Source organism: Hylaeus anthracinus, unplaced genomic scaffold (assembly GCF_026225885.1).
Source record: "Hylaeus anthracinus isolate JK02 unplaced genomic scaffold, UHH_iyHylAnth1.0_haploid 12000, whole genome shotgun sequence".
Classification (NCBI taxonomy): domain Eukaryota; kingdom Metazoa; phylum Arthropoda; class Insecta; order Hymenoptera; family Colletidae; genus Hylaeus; species Hylaeus anthracinus.
In genome coordinates, this window is record NW_026534347.1 from 6554826 (window position 1) to 6575776 (window position 20951).

Below are 20951 nucleotides of genomic sequence, written 5' to 3' on the forward strand. Positions count from 1 at the left end.
CCAAAAGTGATTCAACCGTAAAAACAATTAAGTAATCACTGAAGTATATAATCCAAAACGGACGATACTATTGATTCGGTAAACCTAGATTGTCAAGCCAGCACACTGAAAGGCTCGCGTTTAAATCAGCCTAAAAAATACACCCTCGGCCAGCCCTCCCCCGTCGAAAATGTTTTCAATCAAACTCAGACCGGTTTAATCATCGTTAATTGATCAATTCTGCTGAAACGTGGAGTTTGCGAATTTTTACAGAAAAGCACCGGCCTCTGGGAAACTCCCCTTCGAAGATTCGGCGGGGAACGAAGGGAATCGGATATGCGGTTCCGTAGTTTTCATCGAAGGGTTAGCTTTTCCCTGTTCCCTCCCTTATATTTCCAGATCCTTGAGACCCAACTGTTAATCTCCCGCAGTGCTTTGCCCTCCGGATCGATGCCTTTTAATTTGTCCTCCTGTTAAATTAAAATCGACTTAGTCTTTTCCACCCCCACTCCCCCCTCCACTTCGTTGCCCACTCCATCGTTCCTCTCCCGGTACATCTACATCATTTGTGTTCGATGAGCCCCCGCGATTCGTCGACGGCAAAACACTCTTCATCTAGCTCGATGCACGCGCCGCGTCCCGTTCCCTTTGATCCACCCTGAGTTTGATTCCCCTGACAGGTGGTGCGGCGTGTCTCTTCCATTCGCGTGATGAGTCTCGTTTCACTTTATCACCCTTCATCGTCGGGATACGGAGGAGGCGCACCAGCTACCATTATCAGTGCGCGCTTTTATGCTGGCCTGCTTTAGCGGTTACGGTGTTTTTAACGAGGGACAATAACCCAGGAACAAAGTAAGAGGATCGTCGGGAATGGTTTCGTTTAAACGCGACCGTGTCCCGGCGGAGCGGCGAAAGGACACCCACCGTTGAATCGAAGCCTTAAATCGCGTAACAATTTCGCCCGGTGTCTCCTTGCCTCTTCGCTAAGTGCAAAGCTTTCCTCCGCGCTTTACGTAAATGTAGAGCCTGCCGTTTCCGCGGTGAACTGAATTAACGCGTTAACTACCGCATGGACGCGTGTCCTGTTTCCCGTTATCCTCGCCACCGTGGACCCGAACCTTGTATCGTTGCTGCGAAAACGGTCGCGTTGGTTACGCCGGTCCAAAAAATTGGAAACGTGGAAATTGGGGGTGAAAAATTATTTGAACAGTTTGGGATTTGGAGAACGAGGTGGTATGTGTTTAACGTAGCGTTCAAACTTCGATAAATACTGCAGCACCACCTATATTTTTCCAAAAAGTCTAAAACATTTAATATCAGTTATTCTCAGAGCAAAAAGAGCTATTGAATCAATTCAGAAAGAGGAATCAAACCGTAATATTAAGTTTCCCTCCACAGTCCTAAAACACTGTAAAAATCTCTAAATACTTGCAAATCTTGCGTTGATAACTCTTTTGATAAAAAAAAAAAAGGAAAGAATATATTAATGGAACGAAAAAGGTAGGAGGACGGTCGAACGAGATCGATTATGTGGGTACATCGGTGTCGGAGTCTATGTATGCGCGTCGGTAGTCACTCGTTTGAATGCGTTTGTCCAGCGTCCACCGAAAGCGCAATAGTTCTGCCGGTCTGGCAGCGACAATGGCATGCATTAACCTTTGTGCAGTTGTAACTGCAGTTGCGAGATAGTGGCTCGGCCCTTTGAGGGGGGGTGGGGAAAGGGTCACCCCAGCAGACCGGAGTTCTCTTGGCATTTACAACCATTTCGCGTAATCTCAACGAATACATTCATCGGACGGAGAGAGCCGGTGTTAAGTGGACGAACCAATTATCGCGCTGTCTGGTCTTCATCCATCGTACGTCGGATGGTGCGCCGATATTTCGGAATCGGGCCGAAACTGTTCGCCGTTATGGCGTTTAGATCGATCAGCCTCGCCCTGGTGGCCAACTACGATAGAATATTTGTTCGTGGGGATTGTTTAGGATTAGTAAAATGTCTGTGTTTGGAGGTGATTTCTCGGTAACTTTTTAAATTTAGGATTTCTTTGCAAATTTTCAGTGTTATTTTGAAAGAGAAGGGACTCGAAATTCCGCTGGAGACTGGAAACTGGCGGTGTTGATGGTTTTAAATTGAAATTGAGGCATCGTGAGTTCAGAGCTAGTACTGTGGGGCATGTTGTTGATTACTATTTTTGTAAAAGATTAAAAATAAATATTAAATAGATCGAAAAAGTACTATTAGGAGCTGGTTGGCGACTAAAGTGCCACAGAAGCGAGGAAAATTAATTTATCATCCGACTTCTGAAGAGCTAAAGTATCCCATCCAAAGACCAATCATGAAGAATCTCACTACGAAAGCCTTAAATATATCAAAACCATTTACTTTGTTCCACAATCCCAAGCTACAAGAAAATCGCGATTAACTGAACTCGCCGTTAACCGATAGCATTAATAACCATGGATTCGTAGCAGATAATTTCGCCTTTGATTACAAGGAGCTGCGGGTGCATCTAAGAGAAGCGACGCGCGTCTTATCCGCTAGCCAATGGGATCGATGAATCGGAATATCAGAGCCCAAAGAGAGCAAATAGGGGCGTGCTTTGACATCGTCTCGCGATGAGTAAAAATGGGAATCGAGAATCTCGGTACCCGCGTGTTCGAGGGGAAACCTCGACGATTATGTTGGTAATTGCGTTCCGTCCTTAGATGACGTCGGCAACTGCCAGAGGGACGAATGGAGGCTAAGCGATCTACCAGGTTGTAATGCGAAAGCTTTTGATGTACAGGGGACCAAAATGATGTGGTAATTCGCGGAAACAGGTCTACCACCGTGAGATATCACATTGTCAAGATATTCTTAAAACGATGACGATTATCTGGAAAGTTATTTCTCTTCCACTCAGGAGTCATATGCACCTTGCTTTCGATTTATTTCATCGGGATCGTATTTTTAGATTCATGATTCCATATATCCACATTAATTCATTTTTATTTTATAACTAACCTTAGAAAGTATTACGTGTAACTATTCTCGTATGCAAAAGGAATGTACAGTCTAATTAGACAAGAGAAATTTGGCAAAATCATTCTGAATCTAAATGAAATAAATTTTACGTGATAAATATCGAGTGGATCTATTATCGCGCACTCGATGCGCCGGAATGGAGGCACAACGAAGCAATTTAAAAGTTTAAGGAGTACCAAGGAAGTAGGTTATCAGAGTGCTGAGAGCAATGGAGGATATAAATTAGTAAGACGCGAGCTCGTTACGTGCTCAATACTTAGCAGCGAGTTGCGCAAGTATTTGGCGATGTATATGAAATTTAATTTTACGACCGTTAATTTCCCAACTCGGAAACTTGAAAATAACCTAATCGGAGCACGGGAACCTAAGTTTCTGACGCGCTTATTAATTAGCGTTGAACAACTCCTATGTAAGTTAATTGCAAATCACCCGCCCCGGCTGAGAAAGCCCTCCAAAAACGTTCTTCCTCGTTGTTCGTGAAGAGATTAAATTCTCGTTTGCTATAATCACAAATTTAACACGTAATGATAGCGAGCATGAAACTTCGGGGAAAAATACAAGTGGGCAGTTTTAATCACTTCATACGCTGAATTACGCGTCCGATGAAATTCGCAAAGTAATGTTTCGAGGCTAAAGATTTGTAAGTTTCGTTTTATGCTCGTGTAAGGTCCAAGATAGCATTGATAAAATTCGAAAGAATTTGAGTTTAAAAGTACGTTTCTGGTCTTATTCAGCTGTCCTTCAGTTTTTTAAAAATATATTTCTCGTGTCCTCACTTTCTTTTGTCACAATTACAATAATAACGAAATAGTTAATTATATTTTTAGGCTTTAGAGAACACGCCAGAATCTGCTATAAGCCAACTTTTACCAAAAAGTCCAGCTAACACCTTTTAATCCAAGAATCCTACTTCTCGTTATTGAAGTGTGAGTTTCTTTGCGAATTACGGTTAATGGCAAGTATTGGAAAAAATGATCACTATCGATAACAGGATCGTTAACAGGATCTTGGAGTAAAAAATTAAGCCTTCAATGGAAGCGCTTCACCCTCCTCCATGGAGATATTAAGTGCTGGCCCTTGTACAGGACTTGTTCGGTGGGAGACCACGGTACGATCCTGGGGTTGCTAAGCACATTATGCTAACCCTGTGACAGCAGACGATGCATTAGCCCTGGGATTCGAGCGAAAGCGAAACGAAAAGTAACGTATGTACGGTCGTTTGTCAAGATTTCGAAATAAATTGTTTTACTATGTTCGAAGTGGATTTATAAAGGATCGAGCTTGAGTTTCAGTCCTTTTCCTACAAGTACTGCGTTCCAACATTTTTTAATTTATATCTTATTCTACCCTAGTTCATTAACTACTCTACTTCAATAGTTGATGTTTCCAAATATATTTAATCAAATAAAAATCATTATACTTTCATGAATTTTGAACAAATGTCGTGGTTCCTACACTCACGTACGTCCATGAAAGAAAAGAAATTTATGCTCTGCAATGATCAAAGGGTGGCCCAAACTCTCGAGTTCCATCGCGTAAAAGGAGAAAGGGGGTCGAAGTCGGTCGAGAGCAGATAGCCGGAGATTCCTCAGCCGCGAATCAGTTTTCCGCGGAAGAGTCACGGGAAACGAATACGGCGATCGAGGATCCTCTTCTTTTCCGTGGATACTTCGATTCCACGATCTCGCGCTTCCGGTGGGCCGCGTGGCCGGATAGGAAATAAGGTGTTCGTGGAAATCTCATATGCCGGGGTCTCGCATAAAATAGGCTGAATAAATCACGTAGTCGAGGGGGTGTGGGAGGCTCAGCCAACGACGAGGAGGGACGGGAGGGTAGGACGAGGAGGGCGTGGGTGGTCGGGAAGGGATGATGAGAATCGAAGGGCTGAGGGACGACGGGTGGAACGAGAGGGTGGGGGGAGGGGGTGAGAGGGAGAGAAGGTAAGACAAACTTTCGCTCAGACCGGGTGCACGCTTCCCTCCTTTTCCACCCCCGCGCCGCTTTGTTCGCCCCCGAGAACCGAACCGATCCACCTTCGGCGTCCGTAGTCGTCGTCTGGGCGCGTTTCGCAGTTGAGCGGCGCGCCGCTCTAAGGAAACTGATATTGCCGGCAATATCCAGTTGTTTGCATTGATTCGGGCTGTCTGAGAATCCCGAAGAGCTATTTCTATCCCCTGTCTGCCTCCTTGCCTCCGAGACTTCCCTAGCGAAAATTCACCACCGTCTTCCCCGACAGCCTGTCTTGCTTCCTCTTGGTGAGGCGTGTTGCCCCCAAGCACGTGCGCATAGATTATTGAAAGCCTTACCCGGCGAAAATTTTCGCGGCTCGGTACGCGTCTTCGTTTAACGTCTCGTCGTCGCCCTCGGCCGCCATTTTTATTCGACAGGCTTCAGGGGATTTCTTCATTCGCGGGAGGAGATTTCGAGGGCAGTCCGAGGGTCGACCGGTTCTGTCCTCGTCGATGAATGAAAAGTTCGTTCGACGAGAAATCTAGTTTCTAGAACGTTTATTCAACCCTTGCTATGAAATGAAAATAACATTTTTTTGCAGTAATCCTTTGCACTGGAATTTTTTCCAGGTTCTAGCAGCTTAGACTTCATCAGTTTCATTTGCAAGCGACTGAATGCCTGCCGAAATCGATGAAGCAAGAAATCACACTCAAGTCTAAATTTATATGCAGCATCAAGCTTCGTACCTGTGAGCAGTACTATGAGTGCAAAGAGTCGAAAATATGCACTTCTATTTTTTTTTTTAAGGGTTAAACAGCTACTATACACAACATAAAAAATCAAAATTCCTTGAAAGATGTGTTTTCACCCCTACAGAATTTTTGTTAACAACCACGGACACGAAAGTTCTCATTTCTTGAAGTTCTGGTTTTTTTGTCTCGTTTGTTAAACTTTGTCTGCGACCTTTCCTGTGATCGATCATTACGTTTAGTAAGTGATTATGCATGTTAATTCCCCGGGGAGATCTAAATGCTCCATCGAACGAAAAAAATATTCATGGGAACTGGTTTTGCATATAAGAACGCAGTGGGAGGCCACCCCCGATGGCTAAAATTCAAGCGATCTATCACTGGCTGACGTCGGCGTCCTAAAGGAACGACAAGGGGTGTCCCAATGCAAACTACCCCGCCATTCGGATGATATATCCATCGGCACCTGTTAGACGACAGCGTCTGAACGCGTCTCGGCGCCACTCTCGTACCCTCGCGTGGATGCACGACTTAAGCCTTCTTACCATGAATTATCGAGTGCCGTTCGCTGGAAAGTTAAGGCCTCACTTCTGTGCCACCGTTGAGATCTTTAGAGGCACTGTGATGTCAATGTTTCGTCGAAAGGAAAATCCAGATCCCGTCAACGATACCCTTCGTTGCTTATTGATCATTTTTAAAGTTCTTCCCATAGAGATCTTTGGATTTCGCTTTCTTTTAATAATAAAATTGGTAGACATGTTAAACTTAATGGTTTATTTGTAATCACGTGTACCTTCACTCTTCAGATGGTATTTTGAAATATTTAATTTTTTTAGAGATATCTCGTAGTTGATAGTGAATGAATTAATTTGGTTACTAAAAACAAATCAAGCTTGAAAAAACTCACCATACGTGTGCTTCAATGTCAGTAAGTAATTTAAATTTACCATCTTTGTAATATGTCTCTATTAAAACCACAATTTTTCAAATAATGAAATCCATGTCCAAATTATGGTCCTCCTCGTTTTCTATGTTCCCCCAGAAATTCACTTAGCCACTCTCGTGTAAGATAGCGTGTCACATGACTCATTCGTATTCAACATTGAAAGTTTGTTTACGCCGCGATACATACATTGAGGCCCCTTTGGATCTTTATGTAAACGAGGCAGCGAGCCCCGGCTGGTGGCCGAGCCGACGGAATATTTCTCGGTTCACTTGGGAAACAATAAATTTCAGGAACGTTGAGGTAAAAGGGTCCGCTACCGATGTCCTAGGTAACTCAGGAAACGTTGTTATTTACGGGCCACTGGTGCGACAGCAGACACTGTATCGCTGCCGTCTCGCCTCAATTGGGTTAAGCCTAAAGACTCGGTTCGCATGATGGTCAGGTTTAGGCTTCCCCCTGTTCCGTGTGCATCACGTGTTACGCTTCCTTTGACTATGTATCAGGACTGCCTGCATTTCCGCTTGGACAATCTGCGTGCTCTGCCCTTAGCTAACGTGAGAAGTCAATTTGACGTTGTTTCTCGAAATTCGGGAGGATCTTGAAACGACTAAGTATTATTATCGTTTCTATACGAATTGCAGTATTAATTGCAATGTAAATAATAATAATAAGAATATCTTCATTGATTACTCGAGCTATGTATTATATCTTGATGTTCTTTGATGATATTGTAAAAAAACAACTTCGTCCCATACAGATTTTTTAAATAATTCCATAATAACATGTTTGTATTTTTGATAAGGGCTTGACTAGCCATTTTATTTACAGAAAATCTAAAATATTTTGTTATTTTCATAATACTTACTCAAGTAATGAGAACGTTGTAGCCGTCAATAAAAAACAGGTGACATCGAGGACCGCTCTTCGGATCGTCCCAAACGAATTGAACGGTTGAAATTCTGTTTTATATAAACATAATGTGCAGGTGTCGGGACGTATGGTTTCATTCAACGTAAAATACAATAAATTACATCTATAAATAACTCGACCACGCGAGAAACTATACCGCACAATGTTGCGTAGAAACATAAATTCACCCCTCCGATCCGCAAAGTGTTGAAATTTACGGTGAAGGATTTATTAAATCGTTGTCGGCCACGTGAATTATCGTTTATTAATTTATCGGCGTATAAAATAATCGAAAAGATCGAAACACGAGAATCACGATTTGCAGAATATTTATCTTTCGCATTTTTCGCGTCGGTTGTTATTTTATAATTTATCGCTGTCCTTTCTTCTCTTGCTATTGTTTGCCTATCGTTAACAAAAAATAAAAGAAAACAAAACCGAAGCTACTTAATCTACACGATCTCGAATGAAAAGAAGTGATGTTTTATGCATTCGAATGAACAAAAGAGTCATTGAGCGCTATGACGAGTAAAAGCGTTTTTCTTTTGCAACTCGGAACCGATCGGTTTTCGGATTCATGTGTGCTGACACTCTTTTGTTTACATTGACGAGAGCCCCACGTGTGCAGTATTCGTGCCATGAGTATGCCAATAACGTACACGTACAACCTGGTTCTCGTCAAAGCGAAAAATGAATCCAAAATTAAACGTACCACTCGATATACTTTTAATGCATTCTGTTTTTAAAGTTAGTTCGTATTAAAATTTGGACCAACTAAAGATTGCCATAGGGCAAACTGAGTTAATGTTTAATATCATTGAATACGCTTTTAATTCATTTTACAAAAAAATTTATAACATTTCAATTGACGTGAGCTACACGCGTGCAGCATTTATGCTATGAATATTCGAATACTTCGTGCGACCACACCAAACACACTTTTAATGCATCAAAAAGTTTCGAACGTTCGTACGCAAGCAGTACGTCGCGATGGTTCGTATGAAAATTTATAACATTTAAATCCCGTCGAATAAAGTGTAAAGATCGAAACGTTTTTGTTTGCTAACCACTTGATCGTCCCGTATCGCTGGATTTCCAGCGAATTTTAGCACGCTCACGTATGGTCGTCACACAATCGACGGGCGGTTAACGCACGTGATCCGTCTTGAATAATTAAGCAGCGTGGCCGCGTTGATAAAAGTATTCCATTATGCGAGTTGTCCGCCACTCCACGCTGAATCTCTTCCATGGGTAATGGGAATTCCTCGTTACGAGGTTTATTCCAAATGCATCGGACGATTTGCGGTCCTCCCACACCCTGTACAAAAGTCTTACACTATTAAAATAGAATATTTTATTTTAACCGTTTAAATAAAATTTGTTATTACTCCCAAACGCGATAGAATTTTATTGTGTAAAATTCAAGATATATGTACACAATTAAAAAAAAAATAGTCTCTCCCTAAATAAAAAAAATTGGCAAACGAAGATCTGCTTCTACAGTTATAAATTAATACTCCTCTTAAAATTAGTTGGCATCCCTAAAACGGATGGAGGCCTTAATCCTAACAAAGCAACGCCCCCCGCAATAATCGAACGCCCGATTTCACGCATTCCTGTAAACGCGGCGCGCGGTTCAAGGAGCAAAGTCGCAGCGGTAACCTACGAGATTTCATTTAAATGCAGATAACCCCGCGTGAGTGCCATCGCGTCATTCGACTTTAATATCGATGGATATCGTTAGTTCACCCTCAGCGGGAAGGTGCACCGCCGTCCTCCGTTCGTCCTCCACTCTTCCTTCCTTCCTTCCTTCCTTCCTTTCAGCAATGGATCTGCGTTATCTTGGTTTTCGAGACGACTTTATATACGCGAGGATATTGCAGACACGAAGTATCCTTCCGAGGATCGAATCGACAGCGTTACGCCCAGGATTCTGAACCTCTGAAACGTTCGAGATAAACGGAAATTCAGGAAAGCTCGACAATACAACGAAAACGCGTTGTCCTTCGTCATTTGGACCATATTTAAAGTCGAAAACAGCGTTAAGACCACTCGTGAATTTACCAAAGCTCCTCAGAAATGTGACGTATCCCTAAAAGTGGATATCATCGCGATTTTTACTGCTTTCCTCCATTTAAACGTATAAAAGCCGTGAATTTTAATGCCGAAAGTTATTACCGACGCGGTCGGAGTATTTAGTCGAACATTATGAACGGTTTTATTACCGTAGGACGGCGTTCTTCGTGCCGAACGACACTCGAGCAGGAAAGAGCCGAGTGATTTAGAACTAAGTGGTCTTTATGAGAAATTTTAGCATCGAGTGGTCTAGCTTAATGATTACCGCGAGATTAAATGCTAGTTGGCCACCACGGTCGATGAAACTGGTCGGGCAACTGCGGACGTGGTTGCAGACGGGTCAAGGAATGGAGAGGTACCTTTCCTCCATCGATTCCGATCTCCCTGCTTGCGCCGAGTTTCCCTTCGCGGAACTTTATCAATGGCCAATTCCTGACTCCCCCTCTTCTTTTCTTCCCGTATTTTAATACGGAACCGGGAACAAGCGGATAGGAAAACAATAGTACTTCAACGAAGGCAGTTCGGAACTTTGTTTTTAAACACACACTTCCCCCACCTCCCTCTGCTCCTGGTTTTTTTCCATCTACAACCCCTTGCAATCCTTGAGGAACTCACAAATCGCTGACTCTTCGCTCGTTTCGCGTGAGAGGCTGTGTTTTATTGAGTAAAATTGGTAGTGGCGATAATGATGGAAGCAATAGTGTCTATTAAGCAGGTTTCACTTGTCCCAAAACAAAATTTTTGGATGGACCTTGGAATCGTTCAGTATTTTATAAACACCGAACAAAAATCCGAAATAAGATTAATTTTTCTGTCGTGCCATCAGAAAGACGTCCCTTAAATGACGTCCGTCTCCAGGGTGAATGACGCTGAAGCGTCGTCCGTGAGGATCGAGCGGGGCGCAGCAGAGGGACGCTTCTGGCCCTCGTTAGCACCCTCCTGTGCCCCCGTTTACGCGCTGTTCTCCTTTCCGACACATCCACTTCGCTAAACGGAACCACCGGGGGGAACAATCGTCTCGTAATTCTTCCCAATCAACCGATTGTCGAAGCTAAAAACTATTGTGCCTTTCCGCAGCGCCGAGACCAGGGGGTTGGCGGGGGGCGAAAAAAGAAACGAGCCTCGGAATCGAGTGCATCCCCTTAATCGGCGCCCTCCTCCGGCGTCGACCATTTCATTCCGCCCCCGCATTAACAACGACGACGGGCAGAAGTTGGTAAAACGTTCCCCGGCTCCTCTAAGTGCGGTCAATCGAGCGGCAACGATGGCCATTGTGTTTTTATCGGGAGGCGTTAAAGGATGCGTTTACGTTTCTTGCCGGCGTCCGAGCGCTATTATGGTACAGATTTAGCCAGTTAAGAGGAACGCTCCTGCTGGAGAATCCTTTCGTTCTGGGACCTGATGGAAGGAGCAATTTATTTCACGTTGAAATTGGGGATGGTTTTTTGTTAACATGCGGGGGTGAGTAATTGTTTGATGCAAATTTAGCTGAGATATATCGATAATTTTCGGTAATTGATTTGTATAATTATTTGAAGTTAAAGAATTTGCATTTTCTTGTTGTATCGCTTTGGAGTCTAAATTTTTTGATCATCGTTACACTAAATATTTTTCAATATTTCTTACGGCTTCACGCATTTTACGAAACACCGTGTATATGAGCCCTGCTCCCTGCGACGTGCATACCAGCAAAAACTGAACTACATATATACATCATTTGGTATTTAGTCTTTGGATGAATGCAGCTCCTATCAATTACACAGTAGGAAGCATACAAAAACCTCGTTACATGTAGAGTTCATACGTATCCTCTAGCTAGCTTCCGTCATTGCGCAGCTATGAATGCATAGGATCGCCGCTATGGGGCCATATCGCCGATAGCACAAATGGGAATGCAATCCTGTCTTGGTTCTTTTTTCAGTACTCAATAGCTAATGCTACCATTCATACTCGTTTAGCAAAATACGCGTTTCTCACAGACTATAGCCCATGAAAAATGAAACATCGATCCAATTTTTTGTTTAATATTTTTAATTTAAACGTAGAAATTGATCGATCCGAGGAATTCTACCCTCGAACTGTGCCATTAGGCAAATGCTATCGGGATTAGTTCCGCGTTAGCTGTTCATAGGCTCGATCGATATTTAAAATTCCCTCCGTAAAGAAGGAATGAACAAATTGAACAGAATATTATGGTCAGCGTTCATGGGCGATCACGTTTAAATTCAAACGAAGGTAAATTGCCTGACCAACGTGTAAATTGCCAAGTAACCTTCGATCGACGGATTGAAGGTAGTAGATTAACGATTCCTAACATTCGATCCAACAGGCTACCACGCCACCCTCGTAAATCGCCGAGGCAATAACGATTGGCACTGCGAACGTGCGAGCCGACAGACACGTCGGGAGTTGCATTAGAATTTCTTCCTTGTCTTTACGTTCGTTTAGGACAACCGTAGTTTCCAATTATCTCGCGACACTACCCCTTTATTGCGTGCTCCGTCGTCGTTCATCCATGCGGTTCCCGTCGTCCCTAAACGAGCCGTCCTATTCGATAAAAGGATGTCAACCGCGATCGCTAAGCGACGTCGCTGCGCTTCCTGACGAAATGGTAATTCAGACGTCGGTTTTCAGTCCTTAATACGAACTCATTAAGGTATTTCACGCTGAGTAAGTGAAAAATTTCAATTAAGGATGGATTGTATTTATTCAGCGAGGTGACGTTTTCCGTGTAGGACAAGTCGAGCTCTTAACGAATAAATACTGTATGCAATAATGATATTTTTCAGAAATTGAAATCAGTAGAATTCATATATCAGCTTTTTATATAACAAATTCACTCTTTCCAATGTAATACAAACCGTGCAATTCGTGTATATTTATTAAATTAAATATTCCGTCATTTATAAATTTATTTAATAAATCGACATTTTGGTCACAAGTCTTTCACGTCAACGAATTTTTCATGTGGATTTTCGTACTCGTTTATACCAGTGCAATCCAATGATTCGTTATTTCGGTAACTAGATCAGCAACAGTCAACTGATATACCACTAAATGGACAACGCGTCGTTGTTTGCAATAATTTTCAATTTATGCGACACAGTTCCATTAATTTTGAAATCACTCTTTATTTTTGGCTTCATTAGCAACTTGGTGCTCTGGGTTTCGAAATGTTCGATGCTTTTGCATAAAGCAAAATGACAAATTCAAGCATGCTTTTTTAATTATTAATATTTCAGCATTTGTTGAGGACCTTTTTCATTGTTACTGTGATAGTCCTAGGATCAACCCTTGGGGTAAGGACATAAATAATGAAACAACTTGACCGAAAAAAAATGTTGACACTTTGGCAACGTTCACATTAAACATAAACATGTCACATGATTCACAAGTGACCCAGTTTCAACCTTTCGAGAGATTACACAGAAATTTCGATTGATGCCTGAAACTCCCAGCGCGATGGTTGCGATTCTTCTCGCGATGCAACCCACCCCCGCAACAAAACTACTCCCTTTCTCTTATGAATAGGTAATCGTCGTAGTATTCGCGAAAGCAAAGAAATTACCGTTCGGCTTGCGGGGCACATAGAGACGCTCGGTATTTTTATTACGTGACGCGCCTCCAGATTTTCCAGTTATTTCTTCCGAATCGTGACCTGCCCCTTCCGAATGGAGAATCGTTTTGTTTCCTGAACATCGACGATTCGATGCGATTGGGACAGTTCTAACCAAATTAGAATGACCCAGTTACTTTATAAAGTTGGAGGAGTTTAAATAAAGCTCGACAAATAATTAGCATTACATTTTAGAGCGTTCTGAGACTTATTAGAAAGTGGTGCAACTTAAGACGAAACTTAAGACGAAACTTAAGACGGACCTAAGACGAAACACACCCTGCACAATTCTCTCAATTGGACCACTTTTCTATACAATGTAATATCGAAGCTAATCCATCGACAATCAGAAATATCACTAATCGTGCATTTATTTACAGAGTATATTCAATTACAAGTGGTTGAATAGGTGAAATGTCTCTCGAACGAACACCAGAAGGCAACAATGCCAATAATGACATATCCTTCGGATGGCAGAGTCATCGATGGGTAAAGAACGACCCGGTTAGCATTAGGAATCTCCATAAGCTAGTGCAACTGGACAATATGGACAATCAAGCTGGTTCACGGTACGTTGGCCAGCCGGTCCGAGCGACTACAGGGGCAGATTCGATGAGACGAGGTGCGGTCAAGACGTGATCAGCAACCGAAAGAAGCTGCGACAGTTACCGAACGTCTTTTGCCGAGGGTTACGAAAACCCAGATTAGTCATGGTAGAGTGGGATCGAAAAAGGTGAGCGTTCGAGTAAGACCGCGGATCCGAAAACCATCCGCCGTATTGGACGTCATTGAACCACGGGGGTGCGGGGGGTTAAAAATCTAGAGGTATCACGCGACGAATGCTTGAATTCTGGGCACGATCGGTCACCTGAAGGGAATTGCACTTGCGTCGTACTTCGTTAAGGTGACTCGCGAATTTTTAAAGCCATTACCCGGTGACCGCTGTAGAATTTAGTATGATGGTGTTTTCGGACTCTGTTTGCTTCTTCAGGGAGGCCATAGGTAAAATCCATGGGGGTGAGGCGAAAGACAATGATATAAATTTTTTGAAAGATTCGATGGTTTATATTATACATATTCTTTAAGCACACCTGTGTCATTGTCCTGAAGATCGACGCAATTAAATGTTACTATGGAAATAGAGCGAATCAAACATGCATGTTCCTGATGGCAAACCAAGGGAATTTGCGAACGTCCAGGTTTGGATCTCAGCATTTCTGTGTCAATCTATTTGTGACGTTGTTCAATTCATTTTCTAAAAATGGTCGATACAAGGTGGAATATTACTTGATATGAAAGTTGGATCATAGTTCCTTGAAATAATTTCACCGATTGACCCAGTTCAGTCAGAAATAGATACTTTTTAAAGTACTAATCACGTACAAATTTATACTAACAAATTTATGCAGGACCATGTGATCTATTTTTGGAAAACTGGTCGAAAATCGCAAACGGTGATATTCCGAAATTCTTGAATAAATTTTAGATTAGTAAAATGCTGACATAACTGATCCTAAGTCAACATAGATAATATCTTAATTTAAACATCGAACAAATTATTTTTAGACATATGGATGCCTTAACGAGATACAGACTAGATAACTAACAATAATTTAATACATTTGTTCAAATTCAATTCAACATACAAAGAAAGGAGGAGTCGAACAGTTCAATTTCACTCCATTATTCCCGTAAACAGCCTAAGGAAAACTTGAAGTGTCTTTGACGCCGAAGGAACAATTAATTCAAAAGAAAAATACCTCCACCATCGACACAATGCAGCCAACCATTCGAACGAATTACAACAGCATTTCCATTGAACAAAGAATTCATTTAACGAAATCGCTTCTCGTAAGAAAATAATAGACCCCTTGATACATTGTAAGATATTGTCGCGAGGAATGCCTGTCTAACGACACTCGCGAGTGGATTTATTATATATAACAAATAACGAGAACGCAATTCATTTTTTAACGATTTCCCACGAGAAAGGGACCTCTAACAATTCTTTTGCAATTATTTTCCTCAATGCAAACGCAAGTCCTTCAAACAGCGACGCACGGTTTTTGCAGACCCAAAAAGGCGAAATATTTTAACGTCGAAGAAAGAAATCACGCTTCGACGGGGTTAACGTCGCGCTGGCTGGCCGCGGGGGCGGGGGGGGGGGAGGGGGGAGGGAAAAGAAATGCGGCTTAAACGCTTAAAAGCGCGACGTGTAAACGTTAATTATCGTGGCTCGCACGCGAGGCAAGCGACGAGCAATAATTATTTTCGCAACGCGCCGCGATTAATTCAAGTGGTTGCGGCGACTGTAGAGGGTGGCGGTGGACAAGCTTAGCACCCCGCCTCGCTCGTACATAAAACCAGAACGTAGTCACGAGCACTTGGCTTGAATATTACGTACCGCCGGGTAGGACGTTGTGTGTACATCGCTTATGTACAGTCAGCTAGATTAGTACACCTTCCCTTGAATTTCAACAGTCTGGTTATTACAGGATGTGTTACGTTTTAGCTCGACTCTATTACGTTTCCATTTTTTACCATTTCTTCCACTGGTGCGTTGAGACTAAAACCTCGAGGATTGAATTCATCCTCGGGGTCGTAAATCTCGAGTTAGAAATTATGTTATGCCGGGTGGTGCACATAGGAATAAAATTGACCACTTAATCCATGAATTGTTATTATTCATGAATAATGGATTTATTCAAAACGTTCATAACAATATGATTGAAATTGATCAGTGGGTCTGATTGGTAACAGTACAATCAGTAATCAAGTTGATTATACAGTTACCAATCAGACATAAATTCGTCTCCTTGAAATAATTAAAACAACCACAATGCTCAACTCACAAGGAGGTACATAAGTCTCAATTCTAACTTAAACCACTATCATATTTTGTAGTTAATAATTGTATCAGATAAAAGATCGTGCCCTTTTCATTCGACGCGAAATCCGTGGCATCGCGAGGAAAACTAGCCCGCCACTGTAACGCGGCGTTGAACAATTTCCTTTATCGCCGTTGAATATTCATATAGTTAAATGGGATTTTTCTTCGCGCTTGAGAAAGAAGTTCCCTGGGCGTTTGCTCGAGCAGACGTTCTATCGCGTGCGAGCTGTAACCGGCTATCAGTTCAATTTCTTAGCTATAGCGACCTCGAGCAGTCGCGCAGTCAGCCCAGTAGAATTAACCCGTCAGGTGTCAGTCGTTGGAAGCCAGCACGGCCAGATAAGGGAATAGAAAAATGTTCAGCTATTTCTGGCGAGCTGCGCAACCGCTCGCATCGGCGATAGTAAATGCGTGCTTCTGGAAAATGCAACACGTAACTTGATAATTCTCGGCCCAAAGATATCTGCACTTTTGTAAACGATCGCCGTCCGAGAGTTATTATTTACGTACACGACAGACCGCTATTAAAAAGAGAAACGAGCCTCGTTAAGATACGCTTTACGGTGTTGTGCGAAAAATCGCAACGATCGAGTGTCTCGTGTTTCTTTCGACTCGACTTTCGAGTCGGGTTACGTTTGATACGAACGAGAATTAACATTTGCTATTAGTAGATGTATCGTGGTTGTACGAATCTTTCTTTTCTGTGGCGATAAAAGAGGCGATTAGGTGTTATCAGCTTGGTACCAATTTGTCTCTTGATACTGCGAGACGTGGTAATTAGTTTTGCTTGTTTGTTCGTGTTACTTCTACAATTTTCCAAACTGTTTAAAGAATTTTTTTTGTTTTGTTAAGAAATTGACGGTTTGGGGAATTCAATAGAACCAATTATTCGTCCATTGAGGTTGAAAAGAAATAATGGACGAATTATTCGATTAACAAGCCGAATAAAAGTTTATACGTGTAATTCAGGGCGCGTCTGCAGGCAGTAAAAGTGTGTTTTATGAAACCTTCGTATATCACTCATGAAAAAGACTGTGCCTCCCACCCTCTCTTAGCGCTAGAGCGTGAGATAGTCGGGGGTTGGTTTAAGGCGCGGTAAGGCAGACCGAGTTAAGGTTAGGCAGGGGATGTTTCCTCGCAATTACGCGTAGCTACATCCTCCCGTTGCTTTATGGACCGACGGTTGCTGCAACCGCCGCCCGGCCCCTCCTCGGATTCCTCGGTTGCTTACGATCCGACAAATATCCTTAAGGACTATCAGAATCGTACGTTTTCGGGCCCGCCACGGCCGATTACACCGGTTATTAATGATACGCGGGATGTAATTTCTTTTTAGGGCCGCGTCGCCGCGTCTAATTGCCGTTCAGCTGAACGCCTGTTATGCGTCTCGGGGTTGAAATACGAAAAGCGGAAGAGACCCGGTTTACGCGTGCCTCGTAACGGTATCGCGCATGAATTTTTAATTAAATTTAATTAAAGTACGCGGGGGCTGGATTTGGTACGTGTTAGCGAACGCGTGTAAGCAAATACTTGCATGAATGGAATCCTGGGATATTAGACGCTTGGCGTCGAATCGTCTGTCTCCATTCCTTTGCGTAGAATTCATTTCTTTCGTGTTCCGTCGTCAATGACAATTTTCTTGAGTTCAATTTAACAATTATAAATGATCGATTCTTCTAGAGCCTTAGACTAAATTGTTTTTCACGTGTTACACTAGTTATTGTATTGTATACACTTTTAACATTTAACGAGCCCTTCAGTTATTAAAAACCGACGAATAATTACGACAGAGCTCAATTATTTAACACTCGATTAGGAAACGTATGGATAGTTGAGGATCTCCTCTATCGAGAAAAGCATGATTTGCAGACAGAAGCTATCAAGAATCATTCTGGCATGGTAAGAGAGATTCCCGGTTACACGCCATATTACCCGTTCATGGCGAATTCGTGTCACGTAACCTGATATTCATGGCGCAGAATGTAGAATTACCTGATAATTCTAACCGCTTTATGAAACTCACTGCGACGTTGCTCGTTCGCGAATTACGTTACCCGTGTCAGAGACTTTTCGTGGTTGTCGTTCCCCTGGATTGAAAATAGGGACAGTTTATTAATTAAAAAATCCACATCCGTATCTCTTACAGTCCACACATTTTTTCATATGCAAATTGCAATACACACAAAAATACACAGAAAAATATCATCCGCTACATCAAAACTACCAAGCTTGGACAATTTACTTCAAAATTGACCACAATTTTTGGAGAAAATTACTATAACAGAGAATCGAGTTTATTAATTGATTAGCTCGTTTCTCCTCTCTCTAATTACAAAGATGTATGTATGGAACAGCTCGGTCACTCATATCTGGATGACATGGCGTCCAACGCGTTAAGTCAGTCATCCTATTGTTAATTAACCAGCAAAGAAAAATATAAGAAGATCGTTTTAGTGTTAATTCTAGCGCCACCCATTTGAAAATGAAAACTGATCGAAAGCGTGTAAACGAATTACAGTTGGCTCCCAAATGAGCCCAGAGAGCAACGAACGCGGAAAGCCGGATATTTGGAGAGAACAAGCTTATCATGCAGCCACGGACGTCGGCCAATCTATAGGGATAAAGTTTCCCAGAGCATTGTTTGGCGAGTCTCGGACCTGGGAACGGCAATGAGACGCTCCGACGATTTTTTCTCTCTCCTCCCTCCTCTTTTTTACTTTCGAGAATCCACCGGCAGATCCTTCGAATTCCTCGAAAAACGAATTATCCCACTTTTTCGACGTATCCCGCTTAAGCTCGAAATCCGCTTGTTTATACAAACTAAGGCGGACGAGGGTATTTAGAAAAGGACGGAGAACGACGGCGAAGCGAGGAGGAAAAGCGAGTGGCGGACGAGAAAAATTCTCTCACGGATGCATGGTTCGTACAATTTCACCCCTAACCGGTAAACTTTTCTTTTTAGTCCGACAAGCCTCTTATTGTGAGAGACAATTCTAAGAACTGGCGCTCTTTTCCGGCCCCCTCTCGCCCCGCGCTTAGTTTCCTCGCGAACCTAGCCCCCCTCCCGCCTCGTGTCACTCGCGAGCAGCCGTTTCAGACTTTCCCCGCACCGTTTCGTTTTCGGTAGGCCCGAAACTCATCTTCCTCTGGGGTGAAGCTTCATCTCCTTTTCCTGTTCCACCAGGACCTGTTACCATACCCCTAACGCCAGGGACCCTGTCGAATTGTTCTTCCCTCGCTACATTTCCTTCCAAGTGTGCTATGTATAATTTTAGTTGAGTAGTTTCGCGAATTTTCTTCTATTTTCTTCATTTTATATTTGTTAGTTTAATTGTTGGGTTCTGTGCTATCTGAATGTATTCGGAGCAATAGGTTTTATTGTTTGAAGTAAGTTATTATACTGTTTAATATTATTAATTTATAACTAATCGAAATAATTTTCCAAATCTATGGGACTGATTGAAATTCAGGAGAACGAAACAAAGGTATGTTAAAAAATTGATGTAGTCAAGTTTACGGAATAACTGTCAATCCATGAATCGATTAATTAAAATCCACCCCTCCCCAGCGAAAGAAACGTGAACACATTACTTAGTTACTTAGTGCTTTTGGTCGAGCAACGATTACTCGAAAAAACGGAAGCGCATTCAAACAATAGCCGCGCGACTAATGCTAATTCCCAATGACCATTTTATCGTTACACGGTGCCGTCAGTGCTCGGCAAACACTACCTTGGACAAATTGTCAGGACCGCGCCGAAACCGATCATTAACGATCCCTCACCTCTCTCCGCCCCCACTGTCTCCTCGCCTCTCGGACTGACCTCCGCGTGCAGTTTGTTTTACGAGACATTCAGAAGTGTGTAACAGTCGATTTGCATTTATATTAGTGTTCGGCGAACCGTGAGTCTTGAACTATTGTCTGTCCCACCCCGTCAATTTGAGCGTTACCCGTAACGGTCGACCCCGTTTCGAAACCCCCTTTCCCCGCTCCTCCCGGCCCCCTCCAAAAACTTTAAACTCTCCAGGGTCTCTGTTTAATCGCACGGAATGATAGCCGAGAGATATGAGAACAGAACGCTGGCAACAGAAGCAGCCGTTCGTCCGCGGGGACTAAAAGTCGATCGCCGATACAAGAGGGGCTTGGCCAGCGTGTTAATTCGCCCGGTTGATACGTTAACGGATCTCGCGTCTAAGGGGCAGATGCCAGTTCACGATAAATGAGAACAACAAACGGCGCGTGAAATACAATCAGCATCGCGACGGAGAGGCGTCGCGCGAAGATTGATCCTTCGGAGAGCGAGAGTGGCCAGAGCGCGTTTAAACCCTCGACAACCGAGCGGAACAGAAAAATGCACGATGAGATCGGTGAGGAATAATTCGTTGTCAAATTAGGCTTTGCGTTGCGAACCTTGAAACTAGAGAATCTGGAGAAGGGGTTGAAGGGTCGTGACTGGTTATCGAGTTTATTTTTGTTGGCAACATTTTCAAAGAAAAGTTTCATTTATCGATGGTCTGTTAAATAAATCAAATACATGTATTTTTTTAACACATTCGTGACCGATAGATGTTTTACGCTTCTAATACCAAGTTCAGACAAAAATTAGGGCGAAGATAGATGTCACAAAATATGTTGTAAATATGTAGTGTGTTTCATAGCCACGAATAGAATTTGAAGTAGCGAGTGTGTTAATTGGCTGTTACAAACATTACAATAACAGAGATAAAGTGATTTAATTCAAGCAACTTTACCGTACACGACGTTACCTCGCGAAACGCGACGATAAGGAGGCGGTTCGCGTTTTCTTTTAT